At 43.6% G+C, this 10,071-nt stretch overlaps 1 long non-coding RNA gene across 1 annotated transcript; it reads left to right on the forward strand.

Moving 5' to 3' along the window:
• The first annotated feature begins 7,764 nt into the window (after positions 1-7,764).
• LOC134456337 (uncharacterized) lies at positions 7,765-9,695 on the forward strand. The gene is made up of 4 exons (XR_010036315.1): positions 7,765-7,870; positions 8,096-8,190; positions 8,475-8,643; positions 8,865-9,695. It is a non-coding gene; the product is annotated as an uncharacterized LOC134456337 (long non-coding RNA).
• Positions 9,696-10,071: the final 376 nt, after the last annotated feature.

Here is a 10,071-nt window from a genome sequence, read left to right on the forward strand (position 1 = left end):
GGGAAGATTGGCAAGGGGTGTAGCAACCCAATGTAAGTAGGCTGCCGGATGTGAGTGCCCGGATATCCGCCCGAGTATTTACGTCTATTTTACCTCAGCTACTCGCGTTCGGTCGTGTATTTACGACAGTTTAACCTCAGCTACTTGATTTCGGTCCGATTTGAGTCTGACTGAAGATGGAAGGGACATAGGTGCCGTGCGTAAAGAGCCCACCGCACATCGCCGTTTCGGCGACACCAGAAAGTTCCTTGATCTCCCAATCAAAAGAATAGGCCCTGTGACATCAAAATAATAATAAAAAAGTATACAATGAAATTATAACTTAAAACCGAATTGATTTGGGTGTGAAAATTAAACTGTCTCAACCGGGCACCCAAAGGGAATCCATCAAAAGATAACGGCGTTACTTTCTCGTCGGCATTATTTTGTGTTTATCCAGGAGGACTGAGCTGAAAACTGCAGCAGTCACCTTGCACAGTTCTAGCTGCTCTGAAGCACTTGCGTGTCTAAGCAAATCATCCCGCCCACTCGCAATGTTAAATAAAAAGTTTTGCACAAGGCTATAGTCTAAAATAGACACTGGAATAGCCCGTTTCGGAAGGCATTAAAGTCAAGTGTTTACCCAGTCTATGTAGCACCCGGGAAGTTTTACTCCTTACATTAGTGAAACATAGTATCAGGATATCCAACAAGTTAAAAGAATATCTGGGCATAACATTTAAAAGTGTCAGTGCAGAATTAAACTGGGCGCTGAATATAAATATTGGAGCCATTCTCCCTCCGTGTCTAGATACAGTCAGAGGCGCGCGCGCGCTCTTATTTCTGTATTATATGAAAATATCCTAAATCGGTCACAACATCAGAGGACCTTCGTGGTGGAGGATACTTGCGGCGGGGGCCGAGACCGAGTTGTTAAGGGACACTCTTAATATTATTGAAGGGACAGACCATGCTCGATACTTTACCCGGTCTAAATGTAGCCCTCGAAAAGTTATGCCGCATAGGCCTACTGTGCAGATTGATGCCAAGAACACGTGAAACTAGGCACATTGGAGACTAGAGCCTATAATTTAGACATAGCCTATTCATTTGATTGTGCTACGTAAACTTAAAAGTGTCGGTACAGAATCAAGCGGAACGCTGAAATATTGGAGCCAGTAACTTCGTGTCCGGTGGATATTGTGCAGACGTGTGCGCACGCACAACTAATTTCTCTCCCATATCTTTGCAAATCAAGCCTCCGATCTCCAAAAATACACGGGCACTCAGGATAACCGTTTACACGAGCTGTTTAAATAGGCCTAATGTGATGCACGTTCTTCATGACATGGCATGGTTTGGCCACCCTAAATTCAACGTGACTGCATTCGCACATATCATTTAAACATCCATGATGGAATTGTCACTCTTAATGTGCAAGTATTGGATATGAAAAAAAGATCCTAAAACGGTCACAACACCAGAGGATCCGTGGTGGTGTGGTGGATATTTGCGGCGGGGGCCGAGGCCGAGTTGTTACGGTAGGCTACAATCATACTATAGCCTAGAAGGGACAGTCAGGCGACACAGCGCGACTCACATAGGGTAGCTGTGGTACCGCAAAGCATTCCTGATTGTGGAAATGAATGCAAATGCCTGCAAATACTCGGGCGGATATCCGGGCACTCACATCCGGCAGCCTACTTACATTGGGTTGCTACAAGGGGTAAGCTGTGTTTTTTTCATCCGTGTCACATACTATTTAATGATGTTTCTGTACTTTAATTTCTCTGTTATTTTATTGATCTTTGATGGGAAGATATTCTGTTACGTTTGTGTTGATATTTTCGTTGTAATTTTCGCTCAAAGTATGTACATTAGCGCCATTAATGTCCGCGATCGTTATGAAGTTAACAGGTGCTAACGAGCAGATTGGGAAGTAAATAAATGCTACTGGATCGAGGCCCCTCGTCATCTCTCCTGCCTCTTCAATCATCCAAAGACTGTTTAGTCTGTTATTTTAATGTAATGGTCGGTTCACTTCCGTTGCATTGACTTGACTTGTCATTGGGTCTGATTTTAAATGTGCCATAGTTCAATGTGGGAGCAGGTTCACACACTAAATAAGACGCTAAGGTCAAGCACAAGCAGATTTTTTGTTTTATTTTTCTCAGAGCAGAGTAGAGCAGATGTTTCAGGTTGCTGCCATCAGAGAGCAGTGACTTGACCTCAGTGTCTTATTTAGTGTACTCCCACATTGAACTCTACTTTTTGGGTCCACGCACCTACTTATTTCTAAACATCTAGAGTGCAACAATACCCATGCCTCCTAATGTGCCATATAACCTGTATCTCGCCTATTGTGTGTGTGTGTGTGTGTGTGTGTGTGTGTGTGTGTGTGTGTGTGTGTGTGTGTGAGTGTTCGTGAATGTGTTCACGCAGATATAAGAAGTTGGGGCAGTGGCGGATCCAGAAGGCATTTTTTGGATGGGCCGGAGTGAAGTTGGGGTGGGCAACCCCTAGGTGACAGTGATATTTTTTGACGGGTTTTTTTTTTTTCGGGGGGTCCTCCCCCAAGAAAAAAATTGTTTTTTAGATGCAATTTCCTGCATTTTAATCAGCCAGGTGTCTGGCTTAATATGCTATGCCCGACGCCGGACGAGGCACTGAAAAGACGGGTGGGGAAAAGACGAACGTCTGGCCATCCTAAAAAAACACGGAACCATACTTTTGTTTGTAAATACTGAACGATTCCGTATTTCAAGGGACTGGCAGGTTGGCAAGCATACAGTCCTATGCGCTATTTGTGCACCAGACTACCACTTAATTGCCGACAAACAAGTAGCCTACAAATTGTATCTATAGGCTACTTGCAGACACCGAATACCAATACTGATAGCTTTACCCCCAGGCCTACAGTGCAGTTTTTTCTTAAACGGTTGCTGCGCTCTCACATGTCGCAAAGTCACACAGAGGGAGGAGAGATTTCTCCTCATCATAGTAGCCCAGCCCACACACCTCGTCAGCCGAATTTGCCTACAGCATCACATAAACAAGCCTACAGCAACAATTAATTCCTATTCTAGGCTTATCTGTAGCGTGCGCAATATTTGGTAACCTTATTCACACGATTTGGATAGCAAGGCACTTCATTGTTTTCCAAGCGGGTGCTCATCATTATAATTTCTTTCCACATGTTTGACAGGTTATCTAGGTAACAAGCTGCAATTTGTTCTTCTATCCCCTACTCTGCAAACGTGGCTTCTCATGTGGCTACTTAACGCTATTTTACTGAGAGTAGGAACGTGCACACACATCATCTTTGAGAAAATAGCGAACACATCAATGGTTTCTGTGCTCATCGTATCTTTCCATATATTTGACAGGTTATCAACCACCAGCAAAGAACTACGTAGTACTACAGTGTACACCACTGTCTCAACATGGCAAAATAATATACTAATAATTCACCAGATCACTTCCAGCGCTCCATCTGGCAATGACTAAATTTTAGCCTAGGTGTTTAGTCAAGGAGCCTAAAAAGTCCCGTGGGATTTTTTTGATGAAAGCAAGCCACCCATCCAACTGTCTCAAGGACACCCCAAATAACAATAAAAAACATGTTGGCAGTCTGAAATATTGTGCTGGGAAAAATTGTGAAGCATATAAGAAAATAACAACATTTTGGTCTCCAAAAATAGGACTTTGCAAAAACGCCTAGGCATACCCACATATAAAATGGTGTAGAAAACACAATTTTTGATATTTTGTTTTCAAATTTGAAATACAAGTTGTTCAGACTTGTGGCCTTTGTTCCATTATGTCTATAACCTGATACATTACAGTAAAAGGACTATTTAATGTCTATGTATATATTTTTTTCTTTGGCGAGGGGAAAAAATGACAAAAACTTCCCAGAAAAATGAAAAAAGAGTTCCCAGTTTTCAGCAGAACCCTTTACAGTGAAACTGACAATAGATCACAAAACTAGAGGGTGTCTGCTTTCCAAAATGGGTGTTTTCATCTCAATAGCACAAAGGGTTGGGATACAGCAACCATTTCAATTTGGAGAGGCGTTTTCAGGCGGTTTTCAGGCAAATCTGTCGGAATGCGAAGGGGTTAATTATGCAAGCTAGTAATAAATGGTGAAAATAATGATTCGTTTATTATGCTATTCGTTGCTGAAAAGTCTGATAACTGAAGTAGTGGTCTGATAACAGTAATCTTTTCTGGAATGAATACGTTTATTGACTCGGCATAGAAATAAAGGCATCATCTTATGTTTGTAGACTAAATCAACTGAAAATCACAATGAACTCCAATTCACAATGTATATTATAAATGTTAGACTAGACAATGTTCAATGTTCAGTCTAGGCCTGACTAGGCCACACACACACACACAGACACAGACACAGACACAGACACACACACACACACACACACACACACACACACACACACACACACACACACACACACACACACACACACACACACACACACCCTTGGCCTCGAGGCCCACTGGCCTTGGCTGACTAGGCCAGACACTAGGCCTGACTAGGCCACACCGTCCCAGGCACCATCACGTTAGACACACGCACACGCACACACAGGCCTAACAAACACACACGCTCAGAGAGAGAGGCCTAACACACACACACACAGGCCTAACAGACACACTCAGAGAGAGAGGCCTAACACACACACACACACTCTCCTCTCCTCTGCTCTCTCCTCTCCTCTCCTAACACACACACACACACACACACACACACACACACACACACACACACACACACACACACACACACACACACACACACACACACACACGTCGATGTTGAACTGTGCCTAAACCAAACTCATTCCTAAACCTAACCTGTCAGTGAAAAATGTGTGCACACCAACCTATAAGCAAGTGGAACTGTGCCTAAACATAAAAAACTCATTCCTAAACCTAACCTGTCAGTGGTTCATTGTTCATCTACTTCTTGTGCAAACTAAAGAAGGAAAGTGCTACACCCTCCATCATGATAACATTCTACAGAGGAACCATAGAGAGCGTTGTGTCCAGCTGCATCACAGTGTGGGGAGGAAGCTGCACGGAGAAAAACAGGAAGACACTCCAGCGTGTTGTGAACACAGCGAAGAAGATCATTGGAGTACCACTCCCCTCCCTGCAGGACATTTACACCGCACGCCTCACCCGGAAAGCACTGATGGTCATCAAAGACACAAGCCACCCAGCACACAAACTGTTCAGCCTCCTGCCCTCTGGAAAGAGGTACAGGCGCCTCCGTTCCCGTACCACCAGGCTTGCGAGCAGCTCGATGCACCAAGCAATCAAGATACTGAACACTCAACCCACTCTCCCTCCACTGTCAGCCTCTAGCCAGCCAGGCCACTGACAACCCCCCCCCCCCATCATATCTGCGACTGAACATTCCACCTGCACTACTACATCTGTGACTGAAGTTTCAACCTGCACTAACTCAAAACATGCACACGCACACACACACACACACACACGCACACACAAGCACACTGCACTTTCTGCACTAAACCCAAACATACACACACTGACACACAACTCATATACACACACACACACACACACACACACACACACACACACACACACACACACACACACACACACATACACACAGACACACACACAGACGCACACCGCACTTTCTACCTGCACTAAACACACACACACACACACACACGCACTGTTGCTGGTGTACTTGATAGACCTTTTTTAATATTTATTTTTCTTCAAATGCTACTATTACTATTGCTATTACTATGTCAGAACGCTACAAAGGACTTTTAGAAAAAGCACAACAAAATACTCTCTAATGTTCTCTACAAGTCTTCTGTTGTCCAGTCTTGCACTTTAAATGTCTGTATGAGCACTGTATGTCCATACTGTCTTATGTCCATGTATGAGTACTGTCTATGTCTATACTGTCTATGTCCTTACCTAGATTAGTCTATGTCTGCATGGGAAAGCAAAAAACGTAATTTCAAATTCTTTGTATGACCAGTGCATGTAAAGAAATTGACAATAAAACCAACTTGACTTGACTTGACTTGACATTGGTTCATTGTTAGGCACATGTACGCTTACTGATGTTTAGGGTTACGCACACATAAACACATGCCCTTACTGACGGTTAAGGTTAGGAATAGTAAAGGATTGGGCACACTGTAATAAACACATGCCTTTACTGACGGCTAAGGTTAGGCATAGTTTTAGGGTTAGGCACATTTACGCTTGAGCAGCAAAAAGCATATCCACCTGTACTGACGGTTAGGGTTAGGAATCGTTTTGATTTGGGCACATTTTCGCATGAGCACATTACAATTATTCATGTCGGAAAAGCGGCATGTTTCAAAACTATATAGTATCATGCCCCTATTCCGACAATGGAAATAAAAAATGTCGGAGTAGTGGTATGTTTTTTTTAAAAATGAAAATGCTGCTACTCCGACAATTGGGTGCTAATGTCTGAATAGTGACATGTAACCATTATTATTTCATATACTTGGAGTTACTGAAGCTGAATATGGATGAAACGGGAAAGAAAATACATTTTAGGTTGCGGTATAGCCGGAAATATGCGGCAAGGATACAGTTTCTATGTGTGGTCCACCATGCTGGCCAGCACAATATTTCAGACTGCCAACATGTTTTTTATTGTTATTTGGTGTGCCCTTGAGACATCTGAATGGGTGGCTTGCTTTCATCAAAAAAATCCCACGGGACTTTATTTCGGTGAAAATGCTCCCTGACTAGTTAGGCTACTTTATATTGTGAATTCGTTTTGACTTAATAACTAGCCATGCTAGCTCCCCGCTTGACATGCCACTAACATTGGCATTCAGCATTCAGCCTTGAATTATTACAGAACCAGGACCAAGATTTCAGTAGCTTAACGATAATGTTCCAACCCATAGCCCTATGAAAATATTCTATTTTTATTTCCCAAACGATCTTATCCTATACCTGACCAGCAGCATCCCATGAGCATGCTAAATCTGTTCATTTGTTTTCGTTCTGAATAGCTTGGAGCTAACAACAGCCACAGCTAACAAGAAGGAACAGTTACTAATATTACCGCAAAACAAACCACAGATGACAGACCATATTATCCTTCATCATTGCTAAACCACCTTAAGATAAGGGGAAAGTCAGATTTCCTACCTTACACCTTCCCGTGGCTTGAAGGGCGTTCTCAAGAATGTTAATATCCATGATTAGTCCTATCCAATGAATGCTTTGTAGATATGCCTCGAATGGATGCTAAGATGACAGGGAACTATTAACTTCATGGGAGATGGCTACTCAAAAAAAAAAAAAAAAATCTGTTAGAGAAAAAAGGGACTCTGCTACTCTACTTCGAAGCAGTTGTTTTATCAAACTTTTTTGGCAGCTGTGATTGGATTGCTGCGCAAAGGATTTATCACGGCCAGCATGGAACGGACACCTGATTGGTTGACTCTAGAATGATGAGACGCAAGTCGTAAGAAATGTGGATACAGGTATCCATTTCAGTAGGAAAGTTGGTATTTTTGTCTTACAATATGTATGTTTATCAGCTGTGGAAATAAGTAACGCGGCTGCAATTGGGCATATAGATTATTATAGTCAATATTTGATTTCATGATGCATACGGAATATTGTATTATGACCTTCTGACTGGGCGGGCACAACAGCCAATCAGGGTGGGCCTGTCACACCCAGGCCCGCCCGTAGATCCGCCCCTGAGTTGGGGTTGGGGTTGATGATCCACATGATGGTGATGGACCAGGACAGCTCTGGACCTCCTGACTGGCAGCTCCATCCTCAACCTCCCTTCCTGTCCTTCACACATGTGCAGGTAAGGCCAATTTTTAAAAACTCACTGCATTGTCTGAGGCAAAAGTAGGAGAAAAGGAGTGAGTGAGTGAGTGAGAACCCGGCCATTACATGTGATGTGACCCTTAAAGGGCGTGTGTGTGTCCTAGAACCAAGACAGTGGCAGTGTGTGTCTGTCTGTCTTTGGTTAAGGATATTTTTAAGATACTACCTTGTTGTGTTAACATTATTTTGCTATTTCTGACAGGCAGAGGCAGTTTTCTGAAGGATGGTTAATGTCAGTACCAACATGTTGTGATGGAGGCTTCCACCTGAGCTGAACACAGAAACTTGCACACAGTGGTGAGTAAAACACTGAATCTGTTTTGTTCTGCACTAGACCAATAAGTATTTCATACAGTAATTCCTTTCTGTGCTGTGTTTATTTATTGAAAAAAAATGTGGATAGAGGATAATACAAAACACTGGCACTGTAGTGATCCCTGCACAGGCCAGAAGCTGTGTATCTCTTCAGCCTGGTGTTCTGCATTAAAATGATGGGGTATGATTTTTATGTAGGCTAGTGTATTCTATGTATCCCTCTCGTGTGTGTGTGTGTGTGTGTGTGTCTGTGTGCATGCGTGCAGATGGAAGCAGTCGTTCCTGTTCAGCATTGATATGCCGGTAATGGGTTTGATGAGCCACAGCATGGTGATGGGCAATCAGCATCAGGACCAGGGCCGCTCACAAGGAGAACCTCCTGCCCTGCCTCTTCATCCTCAACCTCCAATCTTCCTGCTCTTCACACATGTGCAGGTGAGGACAACCTCTAAAATGCACACTTGACTTGAGGCAAAGGGGGAGAATAGGCGTGCATGCATGCACGTGCACCAAACTTTAAGACAGTAGCAGTGTGTGGGGGGGCATGTGCACAAGCATATGCACGTGCTCATGTCATGTCCTTCTGTAGGTAGATAGGGGGTGGTTGTTTTTGTCTTAATTGTCATTCATAACATTAACATGCCTTTTTTTGACAGGCACAGAGCCAGTTTTCAGAGGGAGGGCTGATGACACCAGCAACTTCGGATCTGAACCTGATCAACCCAGCACCAACCACTGTGCCGCTCCTCCTCTGCCAACTGCACCACATGGCTCCACCATCTCAAAAAGGCACAGACACTACTCCACTTCCTGCGAAGGATGAGAGAAGAGCCGACCTCCCCACAACGGCACTCACCACCTTCTACAGGGGTGTCATTGAGAGCATCCTGACCAGCAGCCTCTCTGTCTGGCATGGCAGCCGTCAAGCTGAAGACTAGAAGGCAGTACAGAGAGTGGTGAGGACAGCAGAAAAGCTCATAAGATCACCCCTACCTGTTCTCCCTACTACCATCAGGGAAGCGCTAGCCCAGCATGCGGTGCTGCAAAAGCACACTGGGAAACGACTTCTTTCCACAAGCCATCAGACTCCTCAACGCACTGAAGAAAACCACATGAATAACCAAGGACACGGGAGAATATTCCATGAACACTTCTTTCACCATGCCACTTACACTTTACTCATTGCACCTTGTATACAGCCTCTTCACACCACCTGTATGAACTCCTCCTGCCGTGTGTGTGTGTCCACTGTGTTTGTGTATTTATTGTCCATCAGTATGTTAATCTTATTATTGCACACTGTTTGGGTGTCTGTATTTATAGTATGTATCAGTCTGTATTTAATGCCAATGCCTTATTTTTAGTTATTAGTTAAATGCACATTTGAGACTGGTCAAACACAATTTCAAACTTTGTGTTAACCCTCTTGTTGACCGTTCACACTTCATAGTGTAAAAGTAAACAGAAATAAATTCACATTTCATTCCTGTCTCGTTCACTTCTTTCAGCAATGTATGTGGCCTACATGCAGGGGAGACAAAGGGGTCCGTTGACCTGGGCCCAGTGAGACGAGGGGTCCAGGAATGGGTCCTCATTACATTGTATGTAGTCTATGTATTGAGTGGGGGGCCCTTTCAGATGACTTTGTCCTGGGCAAAGCCAAAGCTGTCAGCTGCCCTGATTATGTATGCACAAACACTGGTTATGATGGTAGGAAAATTTTTCTCTGTTTTCTGATGGCCTTTGAATTAAGACAGGCCAATCTGGAACCTCTCCTGGATAAAGAGGTAAGCTTCAATGGTGTGGTCACTCCTAAATCATAGACAGACATGGAGTATGGTAGGCCAATGGTAATGAAGAAAT

This window comes from Engraulis encrasicolus, chromosome 10, assembly GCF_034702125.1.
Source record: "Engraulis encrasicolus isolate BLACKSEA-1 chromosome 10, IST_EnEncr_1.0, whole genome shotgun sequence".
NCBI classification, from domain to species: Eukaryota; Metazoa; Chordata; class Actinopteri; order Clupeiformes; family Engraulidae; genus Engraulis; species Engraulis encrasicolus.